We start from the raw sequence: 19,362 nt of genomic DNA, 5'->3' as shown, positions 1-19,362 counted from the left end.
CGTAAATAGAGGGTTTTCTTTTTCCCCAAGGAGGGGTTGGAAGGGAAAGGTAACAGAGGCTTTTGTCATCAACTTTCTGGAGGCAAAACCCTCTTTCCTCCCTCCACCTAAATTCCCAAATGGTTTCTGGATTCGACCTCAGGCTGTTTTGAGATTAACAGCATCAGCTTCTCAGGACATGGGGGAAAGGCAAGATTCAGTCACCAGGATAGCACTAGTAGGGAGGGGAAGGGGGGAATAAAAAGTAGAATTATACTAAATCAATGAAAAACCATCCAGTCTACAGCCATGGGGGAGCTCAGTTGCATGACAGAGGGCAACGTTTTTAAATTTATCTTAAACCATGTCACATCAGGTTCTAAAGCACTCCCCAACTTAGGAATACTTTTCAGGCATCAAATAGATAGATCATAGGAACTTTATCATTCCCATTGCTCTAAGTACCACAAAATATCTTAGAGATCAACAGGAAAGATAAAGAAAGGACAAGACTGCCCCATTTAGGTAGTTCTCTTCCAACCTGTTGAGTTGCTTCAAAGCTGGTTTCTGTGCCTCCTGCCTTGAATTACCTCCAAAGATCCTGGGGATTTCATCTACCAACTTTAGAGTATACTGCCAGAATTTTTTTAAATCGTACTCTGGGCTGAGGAGGGAGAAGAAGATAACTATACTTTTGAGGACCCACTGTGAACCAGGTGCTGTGCTACTTTATGTATATTCATAAACCAGTTAACTCTCACATTAACCCTATGAGGTAACTATTACATGTATCCCTCACTTTTTGAAAATTTGCTTTCCACCACTTCACTTTTATGAGAAACCTACATTAGTACCTGTTTCCACAAACTGAAGTAAATCAGAAGACGATTTTCACTTTTACTGGAAAAAAAAAAAAAAAAGAAAATCAAAAAGTGTTCAGTGTTTGTTTGCAGAGAGATATTACAAGAGGCGGTGTGCACCCAGATCAGTAAGAGTGGCACTATCAAGCTCCTTTCCAGGAACTACACTCAGTATTTCAACATCACACCACCATAGTGTTGAACTGTGTCTGTGAGCATCTGTGCTTTATCTTTATTTTGTGTATCAATTAGCAAGATGTGTGCTAAGGTAATTGCTTCTTCCTTTTACACCATTTTGACTTACAAAAGGTTCTCTAGGAGTACTTTTCTTTCAAATAGCAGGGAAACCTGTACTCTTGTTTCACAGATGAGTAAACTGGAGCTTGGCAGGTTTAAATGATGTCCCCAGAATTACATAGCTGAGACTAGCAGCCAGCCTACTAACTTCATTCAATACTGATTAATTTATTTTCCCCACCCCTACTTTTATCCATCTCTGAAGGAAGATAGCACTACTTAAGTATTAGCTATTATTATTATTATGTACCACCTGCCTCTGGAACTGAAATAGGTGTAGAGAGAAAGAGGGAGAAAAAGAAACTGATATTTACTAAGCCCTAGTCTAGTAAGCCCTGGGCTTACTAGGCACTGAGGGGATGTATAACAGTAACTGGTAACTACTTTCGGACTATAGCCTTTAAGGTTGATTTGGGATCTTTGATTCCACAGACGGGATTTATTGAAATAAATCTGATCTGTGTAATCAGGGATTTCAAACTAACCAATTCTGATGCTAGAAACTACCACCATACTGGAGCAATTCCCTAGGCCATAAAGTGTCTTTTGTCCTGTCAACACACAGGTGAGACCTAAAGATTGTGAATAGTCATCTTTACTGGGTGGCTAGGGCAAAGTATGTTTGTTGTTTTGGAAAACTAGAGCAACCACGTGTCACTAAATAAAATTTATGAAAGCAACGTTGGCACCTTCATTATAAATGTGCTAAAACATAAACAATTTGATAAAGATATAGAGTATGCAGATGTGGGAGATGATGGAATATTATATAACAGGACTGGGACTGAATTGCTAGGCTAAAAGCACGTTCATGTATCTGTCTTTATTCAACACTTCTGAAGAAGCTGTGAGTTTCTTTTCATTGTATTGACATTTGGTTTTCATTTTCAGGATATGTTTGTACTTAACTGGCAATGCAACAGGTTTCCTGCATGTTGTGTGCCTTCTGCAAACCTTGATTATAATCAAGTCTGGGCTAGAAGGGAAACTGAAGAGTACAGCAGGCAATAAAATCCAGCCAAGTGGAGTGTCATGTCATTGAGCTTTCAAACTCTGGGCAGAGCCCTGGAAAAATGTGTCAAGGCCTTCCTGGAGAAAACACTCTTTTTTTAGGTTGGGAGAGGAAGTAGTGCCAATGTATTGAAGGCAAGAATCCTTATCTACCTAGGCCAATTTGCATGTATACTAATTGCTTTGGAAAAACTGTCATGACTTTGGCTGAGGAAAAAAAACTACAGATTCGTTCTTTAAGACTTCATTTTTTAATAGCATTTCTCCAGTACCCAAAGCTCCTTGTTCCTGAGAGAGTCTCTCTGTGCTTTATAAAAACTTGACTCAATATGGCTTGAGTCCATGGACAGGCCATGTTCCTTGCTGCTACGGGCCCATATCCAAGGTGGTATTGGTGTCAGAGTGTGGGAATGTCTTCTGTTATTCTCTTTCTCACACATATTATGGAGTAGCTTGAGTAGGACCCAATTTTATTGGCTTTGCTGTATTTTTTTTATATATCTTTAACAGCTCATTGAATTTGTTTCTGCTGCTGCTGCTAAGTCACTTCAGTCGTGTCCGACTCTGTGCGACCCCATAGACGGCAGCCCACCAGGCTCCCCCGTCCCTGGGATTCTCCAGGCAAGAACACTGGAGTGGGTTGTCATTTCCTTCTCCAATGCATGAAAGTGAAGTTGCTCAGTCGTGTCTGACTCTTAGCGACCCAGTGGACTGCAGCCTACCAGGCTCCTCCATCCATGAGATTTTCCAGGCAAGAGTACTGGAGTGGTGAATTGTTTCAGATTTGTGCAAATGATTTTCTTGCTATCACATTGAATTATAAAGTATTCAAATCATCTAGTCCAGCTTCTCCATCCAATACTCAGATCTGTTCTTTAATATTGCTGAATTTTTGCCTGGCCTCTGCTTGAATACAGCCACTGAGCTCACTCTTTCTCCTGTGCTCCTCCCTCAATGCCCATTTTGTCTCTGGACATCTCTGTTTATTCATATGTTGAACTACAGTCTTCCTCCCTCAAGTTACTTCCCACTGTGGTCTGACTAAATGAATCTAGCAGATGCAAACTATTATACATAGGGTAGATAAACAACAAGGTCCTACTGTATAGCACAGGGGACTTATTCAATATCTTGTGATAAACCATAGTGAAAAAGAATATATATAGAATCCGCCAGCAATGTGGGAGACCTGGGTTTGATACTTGGGTTGGGAAGATCCCCTGGAGGAGGAAATGGCAACCACTCCAGTATTCTTGTCTGGAGAATCCCCTTGGACAGAGGAGCCTGGCAGGCTGCAGTCTCTAGGGTTGCAGAGTCAGACACAACTGAGCCACTAAGCACACACAGCACATGTATGTAAAACTGAGTCACTTTGGTGTACAGCAGAATTTAAATACAACATTGTAAATCAACAATACTTCAATAAAAATTTTAAAAAGACATCTGAATGCCACTGGGTAGGAAATAGGGGAAAAATTACAAATTTAGTTTCACTTTTTTGTGATTGGTCTTCAAGCATTGGAAGACAGAAAACGCATCTTGAATTTTCTTCTCTGAGTTCCATCAGTTTTCTTCCATCAGTTTTGGATCCCCTTGTCCTGGACTTTTTCCTCTAAATGAGTTCCTGTTTGTTTCATCCCTTATCAAAGATGATTAGTCCCTTTCTGCCACCATAATGACATCAGGTATCCCCTGTTCAATTCTTTCTTTGTATCTCTATAGAGTAATCATTTTTTAAATGATAGGTCATTAATACTGAAAGATGATTTTAATTAAAGCACATACCTACAACCTCTCCTTCCCACCAATCCTCCTTCCTACCCAGGAGACAAACATTCTAATTTGGCATGACATTATCTGGCCTAATAATGCCTGGCATATGAAGTGTCTAAAATGTCATCTTGCATTGTTTTAGCCTTCTGGAGTAGTTGAATTAAGTTCAAACTCAGGATGATTTTGAAATCTTAAATCTCTCTGGAGATGTTTTCCATAATATCTTCAAACTGGATAACACTACAATAAATGAAGTATGCTGCATTGAATTAAAAGGTTATTTCCCTAGTGTGTCAGGCTAACACAAAGCATGAACCATCCCACTAGGTGCTGACTGTCTCTGGCTATCAGTGCAGCAATCCTGTGTCCTGTTAGGTGTCTAACCCCCACTGCTCAGTGAAAACTTTAGCCAGGAAACTGCCTATTGAACTGAATCTTGAGTGACAGCAAGGCAAAGAAAAGGAGTTACAGGAAGACTCAGAAATAAACAGAAGAGATAAGGAACGTAACATGAGTCCAGGTAATAGGAACCAAAGACTAATGAAAGAAACATTTCAAATCAAGAATAGGGAAGAAACCTCCTATAAGACAAGAGCCAAGCAAAAAATGGACAGTGACCATTAACAGGCAAAAAGGAATACCAGTAAGTTACACTATTGAAGGGTAGGACAAGAGTGTGTTCCAGAGAGTGAAGATACCCACAATTAAAAGTGAGGTCATATATTCAAATTACAAGTATTTTTTATATGATTTTCTTTGAAGATGTTCTGTGAGCCAGGAATTTCTGCCAGGAGTTCTATAAAATGCTAAGACAGGCATCCTACTGTGCTGTGCTAAGTTGCTTCAGTCATGTCTGACTCTTTGCCACCCTATGAGCTGTAGCCTGCCAGTCCATGGGATTCCCCAGGCAAGAATTTTAGCACTAGAGCCACCTAGGAAGCCCAAGCCAGGAATCTTAGATTTTATAATTATAATGAGAGCAAATAGGTTAAATGTGAAAAAAAATTTAAAAAAAATAGGTTAAATGTGATGGGTGAATACCATAGAGCATTATGCAGCAGATAAAAACAACAGATTAGATATACATATAGAAGTATGGATGAACCTTAAAAACATGATTCATAGTAAAATTAAAATAATGAACTCTATAGCATGGTATCATTTTAATAAAATTTTATAATATACACATAAAACAGTATGTTCTTTAAAAATAACACATACAAAAATAGACATTCACCACATTGCAATGATTAACTATGGAAGAGTGTAGGAATAAATGAAGAATGACAAAAAAGAAGCTTTATTTTGATTACTGATGAATTGAGGAATATGATGAGATCAATTCTTTTTTGTGAGACCAGTAAGATAAATAAAATGCTAAAAATTTATTTAGAACATGACTAGATGATTGGGGAGTAAGAATAACAGTTCTATCTTGTAGAATGTTCTTTGATAATGAAAATGTTCTATATTTGTGCTGTCCAATATGGTAACCAGTAGCCACATATAATTACTTAGAACTTGAAATATGACTCATGTGACTAGGGGACTGAAATTTTAATTTTATTTAATTTGTATTTTGATTTAAATAACTACATGTGACTAGTAGCTACTGTATTGGATGGCTCAGGTTAGAAGTTGCACATGAGCCCAGATATTGGCATAGAAAAGATAAATAGTTGCTGTCATTTCAGACAACAGTCCTTCTGAAAAACACTTGACCCTGCCAGTAGATGAGGAGATAGCAAAGGAACCTAAGAAAGGATCACTAGGAAAGAACAGCATTTATCCTTGCCTTTTCCAGGACCTGGGTTTCTCATCAGTAGGTGCACCTCCAGAACGTCTGGCCCTGCGGGTTCTTCCCTGCTGTTTACTTGGCTGCTGGAACTGGGACAAGTCTTACAGAGCTGACTGCTGCTGCTCAACAAATGTAGGCTTTGGAACTGCACATGCAGTGTGGTGCTTCCTATTTAGACTTTAATGAGCACAGTGTCCCAGAATGCCATCTTTACAGCTTTATCCAGGATTGGCTTGAGCTGAGTGCTATTTCACAGATTCTGTTGCTATGAGGGCTTTTTTGCTGCCTTGGCTATGGGTTACAGTAATGAATTTCCAGAGGCCAGACTAGAGAGATAATAGTGATAGATGATTACTAGGCTGTTGTTGCAGAACTCCAACTAGAATGGCAACATATGTATTCTTAGATTCAACCCCTCTTCTTTTGTGATGTATCCCCACCTTGTACACCTATCCTTTCTATTGTTCCCTTGGATAACCTTTCCTGGCCCAATGTAGAAAATTAAAAGAATATGACAAAAATCCTTCTGATTGGAAAGAGGTGTGTAGTCTGTGAATATATGGCATTGGATTGCTGGGTGCTTTTCTGGGGTTATTGGAATTTTTCCTTCCTGTGCTGAGTAAAACTATAGCAGTTATAAAAATACTATTGTAAATGGTCAAACTCATCTTAAAGTATTTTTCTCTACATATAAGTAACTATACAAAGAGACTCTGATGGAGTCTACTTATTGGTGAAGGATGTCTGGGACCTCTGATCTTTGGTAGTGACAGATCTTCTGGTTGTGAAAAAATCCAGCCATTTACCAGCCTATCAGTTTGAGAGTGAGTGTCAAGCTCTGCCTACTACAAGCATATGTGCAAAAGGACTGTGAGGAGGGTGGGGTGGGATTTGAAACAGTAGTCTCACCACTTGCTAAGGGTTGCCTGGCAGCTGTGTATTTAACAAGAACAAGTCCAGAGTCAAGTGGGAAGCTGCACTTATCTTCATGGAGTGATCCAAGATGGATCATTTTTCTAAGCCTTGGGCATATGGATCAGGGGGAAATTTTCCCCCTTAGTGAAGAAAATATTAGTTGGACCAATATCTGAAAGACCTGTCATGGAGATTAATAAGGCTAGCAGAATAGTTTGAGAGTAAAGTCAACATAGAGAAGTAAATGTTTGAGCCAATCTAAGAGTAATCATGTCTCCTGCATGGCTAAGATGGTAAAGAATTTGCCTGCAATGCGGAGACCTGGGTTCAATCCCTGGGTCGGGAAAATCCCCTGGAGAAAGGAATAGCAATCCACTACAGTATTCTTTCCTGGAGAATTCCATGGAAGAGGAACATGGTGGGTTACAGTCCATAGGGTCACAAAGAGTCATACACGACTGAGTGACTAACATTTTCACTTTTCAAGATTTATCACACTGAGAGATACCTGCTATACCAAGTATGCTCCTACATCTCCTAGACTATAAGTGGCTGGGCAGTAGATTTTGTGCTTCTCACTTCTCTTTTTCTCATGGTATAATCTAACATATAAAACAGGTATTTAATAGTTGTGTAAGTAGCTAGCATATGTTCACACTTGTGACAGTCCCAGCCTTCCAACCAGCTGTTTGTTCTAGTTTCCACATAGCCAAAAGATGCAAGGAAGTAGGTACTCAACAAAGCCCCAGATCCATAGATATTCATCAGTGGTGAACTATACTGTTCTTCACTGGTTAGAATAGAGGACAGGTACCCCTTTTTCAAGTATACATACTGGGAAAGCCTTGAAACTATCTCTGAAATTAGGAAGGAAGGCCAGAGATTTTATCATTGGTAAAAGTAAAGAACCCAGTTAGCTATAACAGCTAGCTCATCATCATCTCATGGGATGACTCCAGTAGGACCATGATTGATTCCAAATTCCTGGGCCAGGTTAGTGGTATCACTTTAGCTTATGGGATGTTTTGTATTTGGTTATGTGTTGTCTTCAATTTACTTGGAACCATTTATAGATGAGTGACTGAGCACACATACTTGTCTACTTACTAAAAATCTCTATCTATCCGAAAATGAGTAGATTTGTAATTCCTTAGGGGTTCTAAATAAACATAATAGTTGATTTAATGTTTATATTCTTGTTATCTGCTTTGGGGATTAAGATGCTGTAAAAGATAAGTAAAAGACTATGATCACTTGGGACTTTTTCAAAAGCCTTTTTACTTGTCTGGTATCTCTGGTCCCTCAAATCCACATATAAAATTTCAACTGGTGTTTTGACTAGGTATTATTAAGTAGTTGAGTTTATCTCAGCACTTCCAGATCAAATGAATTCCCACCTCTGCATATCTTCCAACTCTAGTTTAATATGCATCATTATACTTTTACAATGAGAAAAGACACTATGATTTTTTCTGAATATACATGAACATTATGCGTGTGTGTGGGAGAGAGAGAGAGAGAGAGAGAGAGAGAGAGAGAAAGATGTTTCTGGAAATGTTATACCTATACAAAGCCCTAGAATCCAGAGGTTGGAAGACCAGTGCTTCCTTCCCAGATGGGTTTGGGGTTTGGCTTTTTCTCCACTCCCTTCCACTCCCCACCTTGGGATAAACAAAGACATTTTTCTTATTTGTGACAGTATTCCCACTGGTAAAGACAAAAAGTTGGTAGTCCTCTGATTGGTGGTTATTTCTATTTATAAGGTATATCTTACCTTATGTGTAACATGGTGCCATGGGGATTTTTCAAAGAATGTTTTGTGTTACCATCTCACCATGTGACATTGACTGAGAAGTTTCTCCTTTGTGGGACTTGGTTACCCCATTGTAAAATGGGGATTTAGGGATTTGACTGTCTTCTAAGATCTTTTCAGCTCTGTGTTTCGATGATTATATTTCTTAAAATAATTTAATAATAGTTTTAAAATTCCTTTAACAGTCTAGATTAGTAATAAGAAAAGATATTAGAAACCATACAGAGAAAGTTAAAAGATAATTCAGTCTGCAATTATTGTACTCAAGCTTTAAATGTAACTTAGTGCAGCCTGGCAATGAAGGACAAAATTCTTATAAAAACACAATTCTTGTATAAACACAATTCTTCTATTCTCACAAACAAATTCTTCTATTCTCTCATCTTTTACACATCAATGGGTGTTCCAGGTTAGTCTCCCTGTAATTAATGTGCCATTACACTTCCTGTATGGGTCTGACAACAAGAAGAAAGGGGCTCTTTGAAAATAAGAATAAAGAGTAAATAAATATACTGACAAACAGTGCCTGGGCTTCTTTACTACTTGTTCCTTGTACTTGAGAGAGAGATCAGGCAGAAGTCTTGAAAATATAATTATTTCACAAAAGTAAAGGAACTCTGAGCTGTGCCAGTTGAGCTACCTATGGCCTAAAAGTTTATGAGTTAAGAGGACTCAAGATGGCAGGGGTGTAGGAGGTCATGGAGTTGACCTCGTCCCACAAATGCATCAAGAATACATCTACATAAGAAAATGGCAATAGGAACACACACACACACACATCAATAATTACTTTAAATGTAAGTGGATGAAATGCACCAACCAAAAGACACTGACTGGCTGAATGGACACAGAAACAAGACCCATATGTATGCTGTCTACAAAAACCCACTTCAGACCTAAAGACACATATAGACTGAAAGTGAGAGGATGGAAAATATATTCCATGCAAATGGGAAGAAAAAAAAGCTGCGGTAGCAATCCTCATATCAGACAAAATAGACCTTAAGTAAGATTACAAGAGATAAGGAAGGACACTACATAATGATCCAGGGATCAATCCAAGAGGAAGACATGACAATTGTAAATATCTATGCACCCAGCATAGGAGCACCTCAATACATAAGACTGACACTAACAGACATAAAAGGAGAAATTGACAGTAACACAATAATAGTAGGGGACTTTAACACCCCACTCACACCAAAGGACAGATGATCAAAACAGAAAATTAATAAGGAAACACAAGTCCTAAATGATGCATTAGATGAGATGGATCTCATTGATATCTTCAGGACATTCCATCCAACTGCAGAAGAATATACCTTCTCAAGTGCACATGGAACATTCCCCAGGACAGACCACGTCTTGAGTCACAAATCAAACCTCAGTAAATTTAAGAAAATGGAAATCATGTCAAGCATCTTCCCTGACCACAACACTATGAGACTAGATATTAATTACAAGAAAAAAACTGTTAGAAACACAAACACATGGAGATTAAATAACACGTTTCCAAATAACCAACAGGCTACTGAAGAAATCAAAAGGGAAATCAAAAAATTTCTAGTAACAAATGACAATGAAAACATGACAACTCAAAATCTATGGGATGAGGCAAAAGCAGTCCTAAGAGGGAATTTTACATCAAAACAATCATACCTCAAGAAACAAGAAAAACATTGAATAGACAACCTAACCTACCTTCACACCTAAAACAACTGGATAAAGAAGAAGAAGAACAACAACAACAACAAAAAAAAAAACACAAAATTAATAGAAGGAAAGAAATCATAAAGATCCAAGCAGAAGTAAATGAAAATGAAATGAAAGAAACAACAGTAAAAATTAATAAAACTAAAAGCTGATTCTTTGAGAAGATAAACAAAATTGACAAACCTTTAACCAGACTCATCAAGAAAAAAAGGGAGAAGAATCAAATCAACAAAATTAGAAATGATAAAGGAGAGGTTACAACAGACAGTACAGAAATACAAAGAATTATAAGAGACTATTATGAACAACTATATGCCAATAAAATGGATAACCTGGAAGAAATGGACAGATTCTTAGAAAAGTTCAATCTTACAAGACTGAAACAGGAAGAAATATAAATTATGAACAACCCAATTACAAGCACTGAAATTGAAGCTGTGATCAAAAATCTCCCCAAAAACAAAAGCCCAGGACCAGATGGCTTCACAGGAGAATTCTATCAAACATTTAGAGAAGAGCTAATGCCTATCCTTCTAAAACTCTTTTCAGAAACTTGCAGAGGAAGGAACACTTCCAAACTCATTCTATGAGGCCACCATCGCCCTGATACCAAAGCCAGACAAAGACAACACACAAAAAGAAAACTATAGGCCAATATCACTGATGAACATAGATGCAAAAATCCTCAACAAAATTTTATCAAACAGAATTCAGCAACACATCAACAAGGTCATACACTATTATCAAGTTGGTTTTATTCCAGAAATGCAAGGATTCTTCAATATATGCAAATCAATCAGTGTGATGTACCGTATTAACAAATTGAAAGGTAAAAACCATATGATAATTTCAATAGATGCAGAAAAGGCTTTGACAAAATTCAGCACCCATTATTGATTAAAACTCTTCAAAAAATGGGCATAGAATGAACCCACCTCAACATAATAAAGGCCATATATGATAAACCCACAGCAAACATTACTCTCAATGGTGAAAAACTGAAAGCATTCCCACTAAGATCAGGAACAAGACAAGGGCATCCACTTTCATCACTGTTATTCAACATAGTTCTGGAAGTCCTAGCTACAGCAATCAGAGAAGAAAAGGAAACAAAAGGAATCCAGGTCAGAAAAAAATCTTAAAGGTAGTATCAGAAAATTGCTAGAGCTAATCAGTGAATTTAGCAAAGTTTCAGGATACAAAATCAATACACAGAAATCACTTGCATTTCTATATACTAACAATGAAAAATCAGAAAGAGAAATTAAAGAATCAATCCCATCCACCATTGCAACAAAAAGAATTAAATATCTAAGAATAAACTTACCTAAGGAGACAAAAGAACTGTACACAGAAAATTATAAGACACTGATGAAAGAAATCAAAGATGACATAAACAGATGGAGAGATATTCCATGTTCCTGGGTAGAAAGAATCAATATTGTGAAAGTGACATACTACCAAATGCAATCTACAGATTCAATGCTATCCCTTTCAAATTACCAATGGCATTTCTCACAGAAATATAACAAAAAATTTCACAATTCATATGGAAACAGAAAAGACCCTGAATAGCCAAAGCAATCTTGAAAAACAATAATAGAGCTGGAGGAATCAACCTTCCTGACTTCAGGTTATACTACAAAGTCACAGTCATCAAGACAGTATGGTACTGGCACAAAAACAGAATTATAGACCAATGGAACAAGTTAGAAAGCCCAGAAATACACCCATGCACCTCTGAGTACCTTATTTTTGACAAAAGAGGAAAGAATATACAATGGGGACAAAGACAGCCTCTTTAATAAGTGGTGCTGGGAAAACTGGACAGCTACATGTAAGATAATGAAATTAGAGCACTTCCTAACACCATACACAAAGATAAACTCAAAATGGATTAAAGACCTAAATGTAAGACCAGAAACTATAAAACTCATAGAGGAAACCATAGGCAGAACATTCGATGACATAAATCAAAGCAAGATCCTCTATGACCCACCACCTAGAGTAATGGAAATAAAAACAAAAGTAAACAAGTGGGACCTGATTAAACGTAAAAGCTTTTGCACATCAAAAGAAACTATAAGCAAGGTGAAAAGACAACCCTCAGAATGGGAGAAAATAATAGCAAATGAAACAACTGACAAAGGGTTAATTTCCAAAATATACAAGCAGCTCATACAACTCAATGCCATAAAAACAAACAACCCAATCAAAAAGTAGGGAAAAAACCTAAACAGACATTTCTCAAAGAAGACATACAGATGGCTAACAAACACATGAAAAGATGCTCAACATCACTCATTATAAGAGAAATGCAAATCAAAACCACAATGAGCTATCACCTCACACCGGTCAGAATGGCCATCATCAAAAAGTCTGCAAACTGTAAATGCTGGAGAAGGTGTGGAGAAAAGGGAACACTCTTGCACTGTTAGTATGAATGTAAATTGACACAGCCACTATGGAAGATGGTGTAGAGATTCCTAAAAAACCTAGAAATAAAACCACCATGGAGGAGAGTGAAAAAGTTGGCTTAAAGCTCAACATTCAGAAAACTAATATCATGGCATCTGGTCCCATCACTTCATGGCAAATAGATGGGGAAACAGTGGAAACAGTGTCAGACTTTATTTTGGGGGGCTCCAAAATCACTGCAGGTGGTGACTGCAGCCATGAAATTAAAAGATGCTTACTCCTTGGAAGGAAAGTTATGACCAACCTGGATAGCATATTGAAAAGCAGAGACATTATTTTGCCAACAAAGGTCCGTCTAGTCAAGGCTATGGTTTTTCCAGTGGTCATGTATGGATGTGAGAGTTGGACTGTGAAGAAAGCTGAGCGCCGAAGAACTGATGCTTTTGAACTGTGGTGTTGGAGAAGACTCTTGAGAGTCCCTTGGACTGCAAGGAGATCCAACCAGTCCATTCTAAAGAAGATCAGTCCTGGGTGTTCATTGAAAGGACTGATGCTGAGGCTGAAACTCCAATACTTTGGCCACCTCATGCAAAGAGTTGACTCGTTGGAAAAGACCCTGCTGCTGGGAGGGATTGGGGGCAGGAGAAGGGGACGACAGAAGATGAGATGGCTGGATGGCATCACCGACTCGATGGACATGAGTTTGAGTGAACTCTGGGACATGGAGAGGGGAGGAGAGGGTGAGATGTATGGAAAGAGTAACTTGGAAACTTACATTACCATATGTAAAGTAGATGGCTAACAGGAATTTGCTGTATGGCTCAGGAATCTCAAACAGGTGCTCTGTATCTACCTAGAGGGGTGGGATGGGGAGGGAAATGGGAGGGAGTTTCAAAAGGGAGGGGATATATGTACACCTATGGCTAATTCATGTTGAGGTTTGACAGAAAACAACAAAATTCTGTTAAGCAATTGTCCTTCATTAAAAAAGAAAAAGAAAAAAAAGAATACATCTACAAATGGAACAATTCTCTGTAAGCACCTGCTAAACACTACCAGAGGACCTCAGACACCTAAAAGCAAGACAGATCTCTGTGTAACCAGGTAGAGTGAAGGAAACCAGAAAGGAAAAGGAAGAGGAGAGGAAGTGGGATAGAACCTGTGCCCCTGGGGGGTTGCTGAGGAAGAGACTAGGTTTCTGCATCTGGGGAAACCCCCTCACCAGTGGGGAGATTGCTATAACAGAAGGGGAGCTTCAGGGGCTCAGAGGAGAGCCCAGCTACCGGTCTGAGGCAGGCTGGACAGAGTGAGACCTATGCAAGTGGTCTGCCACAGCCATGTGCTCCCCAGCCTAACATGTGTGTCTGCCAGTGCAGATGGGGAATAGGTACTGGAAAATGGGGTTTGGAGAGAAGACCTGGGGAGGGGACTACTGTTGGCTATGAGAAGGCAGCCTTAGGGGATAGTAGTGAGGAGCTCTGTAATGAGGATTGCTCGTGAAAGAAGCCTGGACCACTGTGAAAATGAAGCACCATTGAGTGACATGCAAAAGGAAGGGCCACCATTGCAGCCTCTCTCCCTGTGTGCTAGCCCCTGCATACCCAGGCATTAAGAAGCACTCCTGCTGGGGCAGACTCTCACACCCCCAACTTCCATGTCCTCCTTTGTGCCCAATCCCCAAAAGGATGGGCTCTTATACCCCAGTCACCACCTTCTCCTCTACACCGGGTCCTGCCCGGATGGGGTCTCGTGCTCTTGACGGCCACCTCCTCCTTCACACCCCCTCCTCATATGCTCCAGGGCAGCCTCAGGAGCAGATACCTGTGGGTAGCCCACAGAAAGAAGTGGGGCTTAATAAGTAATTAAGCTGAACCCCAAGAACCTTGCAACCAAAGAAAAAGCTGCACAAACTGTAAATTTATACCTTCACAAACTGCAAATTTATACCTCATGGCTGCACAAACTGCAAATTTATACCCCTGCAACTGACTTGGTAAACTCAGCACCTGCAGAACATCTGAATGGACAATGAGTGCTCCCACAGCCAAGACAAATCTGGCTTTAGCAACTGTGAATTTTATGGGCATGTGCACGTGGGGGTTGGCCATGCCAGAGTGTGAGCCCAATAGTGCCCACAGCAGGTCCTGTTCCACACTTAATGCAATCCTGGGACCTGAATTCAGTGGATCAATGCTGGTGGCCTGGTGAAAACAACACCTGAGAGACACCAGGGCCAGTTGCCAGCATATACACTGTTAAAGTGAGGCTGAGAGCAGTGCCACCAACCTTGTAATCTGAGAGCTCACACAGTGGGTGAAAGGTGACACAACAGAGCACACTCACAGGTGAACAGCTCTAGAGAAGGAATACTCAGTGACTTCTTTTCCAGTGGGAGTGCTCCAATCCTACCTACCTCACACTGCAGTGACTCAGTGTGACTCACTACCACACACAGGCAGTGACAACCACAGCACAACAGAGATGCCATGCTCAATACCCAGTGCAGGCTGTGGTCACCACATCAGTCACACCTCCTATCAAGGGGATAATGATCAGAATACACCAAGGACAGTGGTGGCAGATATCTAAAAAACAGTTTTTGCACCAAAAAATATCAAACACACATAGAACATGTGTCCCCACATAAAAATAGTCCTCCAAGGAAGTCTGAGGGTCTGGCATCAAGAGGGAAAACCCTGAAAGCATTTAGCCTTGAGGCAAGTGGGGCGTGAGTGCAGGAGCTCCACAGGGTTGGGGAAAACAGAGATTCCACTCTTGGAGGGTGCACCACAAGGTCTCACATGCACTGGGACCCAGCGCAAAGCAGTATCTTCATATGAACCTGGGCTACACCAAACTAGAGGTTTTGGAATATCTCTTGGGAAGGCAAGGGTTAGATATAGCTCACTTGTGGGGGCAAAGACACTGGTAGCAGAGGCCCCAGCAAATAGTAATTGGTGTGAGGTCTCCATTTCAGCAAGAAGACCCAGGCACACCCAAGAACCTACAGGCTCCAGTGCTGTAAAGCTTCAGGCCAAACAACAAATAAGATAGGAACACTGTCTCAACTATTAGAAGACAGGTTGCCTAAAGTCATACTGAGCTCATAGCCACCTCAAAACTTACCTCTTAATGTGGCCCTGCCCACCAAAGGGAAAAGACTCAGCCTCACCCATCAGAAGGCAGGCACCAGTCCCTCCAACCAAGAAGCCTACACAAGCTCCTGGTCCAACCTCACCCACTGGGGGCAGACACCAGAAGCAAGAGAAACTACAAGAGTGCAGACTGCAGAAAGGATACCACAAGAACAGAAAGTTAGACAAAATGAGACAACAGAGAAACACGTTACAGTTGAAGGAACAAGGTAAAAAACCCACAAGAACAGCTAGACGAATAGGAGATAGGAATTCTACCTGGAAAAAAATTCAGAGTAATTATAGTAAGGATTACTCAAAATCTCAGAAAAAGAATGGAGGCACAGTTTGAGAATATACAAGAAATGCTTAACAAAGAGATAGAAGATTTAAAGAACAAGCAAACAGAGGTATAGAGATGAACAACACAATCACTGAAATACAAAATACACTAGCAGGAACCAGTAGCAGAATAACTGAGGCAGAAGAAAGAATAAGTGAACTGGAAGGCAGAGTGGTGGAAATCACTACCATGGAACACAATAAAGAAAAAAAAGAATGAAAAGAAAAGACAGTTTCAGAGACCTCTGTGACAACATTAAATGCACCAGCATTCATATTATAGGGGACCCCAGAAGAAGAACAGAAAGGGAGAGGGTCTGAGAAAATAATTGAAGACTTTATAGCCAAAAATTTCCCTGACATGGAAAGAAAACAGCCACCCAAGCTCAGGAAGTACTGAGAGTTCCTAGGAATGCTGGAGTGGGTAGCCTATTCCTTCTCCAGCAGATCTTCCCAACCCAGGAATCAAACAGGGGTCTCCTGCATTGCAGGTGGATTCTTTAACAACTGAGTTATCAAGAAAGTCCACTGAGAGTTCCAGGCAGGATAAACCCAAGGAGGAACATGCTGAGACACATATTAATCAAACTGACAAAAATGAAATACAAAGAAAAATATTAAAACTAACAAGCGAAAAGCAAATATAATATACAAAGCAATCCGCATAAGGTTATCAGCTGATTTTTCAGCAGAAACCATGCAGGCCAGAAGACAGTGGTATGATATATTTAAAGTGATGAAAGGGAAAAACCTATAACCAAGAATATTCTACCTGAAAAAAAAAACAAAACACTCTACCCAGCAAAGCTGTCATTCAGATTTGATGGAGACATCAAAAGCTTTACAGACAAGCAAAAGCTAAGATAATTCAGCACCACAAAACCAGCCTTACAACAAATGCTAAAGGAACTTCTCTAGGCAGAGTGAGAAAGAGGCCACAAATAGAAACAAGAAAATTACAAATGGGAAAACTCATTAGTCAAAGCAAACATGAAAAAATAATATTAGGAAATCATCGGTGCATAAATATGATATCAAAACCAGCAAGCATGAGAAGAGGAGAATACAAATGTAAGAAATGCACATTGCATTTGAAATTAAGAGACCAGCAAATTAAAACAACCCTGTACATATATAGACTTCTATATCAAAACATCATAGAACCTGCAAACCAAAAAACTAAAATAGATACACACACAAAAAAGAAAATGCAGCCCAAACACAACACTAAAGATAGTTATAAAACAGATAGACAAGAGAACAAAAGAAGGGAAGAAAGAAGACCAACAAAAACAAATCCAAAAAATTAAGAAAATGGCCATCAGTTCAGTTCAGTCGCTCTTCGTGTCTAACTCTTTGTGACCCCATGAATCGCAGCACGCCAGGCCTCCTTGTCAATCACCAACTCCCGGAGTTCACTCAAACTCATGTCCATCGAGTCGGTGATGCCACCCAGCCATCTCATCCTCTGTCATCTCCTTTTCCTCCTTCCCCCAATCCCTCCCAGCATCAGAGTCTTTTCCAATGAGTCAACTTTTCGCATGAGGTGGACAAAGGACTGGAGTTTCAGGTTTAGCATCATTCCTTCCAAAGAATAGCCAGGGCTGATCTTTAGGATGGACTAGCTGGATCTCTCAAGAGTGTTCTCCAACACCAGAGTTCAAAAGCATCAATTTTTTGGCGCTCGGCTTTCTTCACAGTCCAACTCTCACATCCATACATGACCACTGGAAAAACCACAGCCTTGACTAGATGGACCTTTGTTGGCAAAGTAATGTCTCTGCTTTTCAATATGCTGTTTAGGTTGGTCATAACTTTCCTTCCAAGGAGTAAGCGTCTTTTAATTTCATGGCTGCAGTCACCATCTGCAGTGATTTTGGAGTCCCCCAAAATAAAGTCTGACACTGTTTCCACTGTTTCCCATCTATTTCCCATGAAGTGATGGGACCAGATTTTCATTTTCTGAATGTTGAGCTTTAAGCCAACTTTTTCACTCTCCACTTTCACTTTCATCAAGAGGCTTTTTAGTTCCTCTTCACTTTCTGCCATAAGGGTGGTGTCATCTGCATATCTGAGCTTATTGATATTTCTCCTGGCAATCTTGATTCCAGCTTGTGCTTCTTCCAGCCCAGCATTTCTCATGATGTACTCTGCATATAAGTTAAATAAACAGGGTGACCATATACAGCCTTGATGTACTCCTTTTCCTATTTGGAACCAGTCTGTTGTTCCGTGTCCAGTTCTAACTGTTGCCTCCTGACCTGCATATAGGTTTCTCAAGAGGCAGGTCAGGTGGTCTGGTATGCCCATCTCTTGAAGAATTTTCCACAGTTTCTTGTGATCCACACAGTCAAAGGCTTTGGCATAGTCAATAAAGCAGAAATAGATGTTTTTCTGGAACTCTCTTGCTTTTTCCATGATCCAGCAGTTGTTGGCAATTTGATCTCTGGTTCCTCTGCCTTTTCTAAAACCAGCTTGAACATCTGGAAGTTCATGGTTCATGTATTGCTGAAGCCTGGCTTGGAGAATTTTGAGCATTACTTTACTAGCGTGTGAGATGAGTGCAACTGTGCAGTAGTTTGAGCATTCTTTGGCATTGCCTTTCTTTGGCATTGGAATGCAAACTGACCTTTTCCAGTCCTGTGGCCACTGCTGAGTTTTCTAAATTTGCTGGCATATTGAGTGCAGCACTTTCAAAGCATCATCTTTCAGGATTTGAAATAGCTCAACTGGAATTCCATAGAAGCATACATATTGATAATTACCTGACATGTAAATGGGTTAAATGTTCCAATCAAAAGATGTAGACTGGCTGAATGGATCCAAAACTAAGACACAGGTATATACTGTCTACAAGAGACCAACACCAGACCTAGGGACACATACAGACTGAAAGTAAGGGAATAGAAAAAGATATCCCATGAAAATGGAAATCAAAAGAAAACTGGAGTAGCAATATTCATATCAAACAAAACAGACATTAAAGACTGTTACAGGAAGCAAGGAAGTACACTACATAATGATCAAGGCATCAACCCAAGAAGAAGATATAGCAATTGTGAACATATATGCACCAAACATAGGACACCCCAACATATAAGGCACATACTAACAGCCATAAAAGGGGAAATCAACAGTAACACAATAACAGTAGGGGACTTTAACACCCTACCTTCATCAATGGACAGGTCATCCAGACAGAAAATCAATAAAGAAACACAGACTTAAATGACACATTAAACTGGATGGACATAACTGATATCTATAGGGCATTCCATCTTAAAGAAGCAGAATATATTTTTTTCTCAC

The 19,362-nt window shown here is 39.8% G+C and overlaps 1 protein-coding gene across 1 annotated transcript in view; it reads left to right on the top strand.

Moving 5' to 3' along the window:
• Positions 1–19,362, top strand: part of NEXMIF (neurite extension and migration factor) — a 205,103-nt gene that overhangs the window by 161,588 nt on the left and 24,153 nt on the right. The gene's annotated exons all lie outside the window — the stretch shown is intronic.

Source organism: Bos grunniens, chromosome X (genome assembly GCF_055505025.1).
Source record: "Bos grunniens cultivar Pamir isolate PY7600 chromosome X, Bosgru_T2T1.0, whole genome shotgun sequence".
NCBI lineage: Eukaryota > Metazoa > Chordata > Mammalia > Artiodactyla > Bovidae > Bos > Bos grunniens.
The sequence above is the reverse complement of the archived record's forward strand: the minus strand, read 5'-3'. Positions and strand labels throughout refer to the sequence as shown.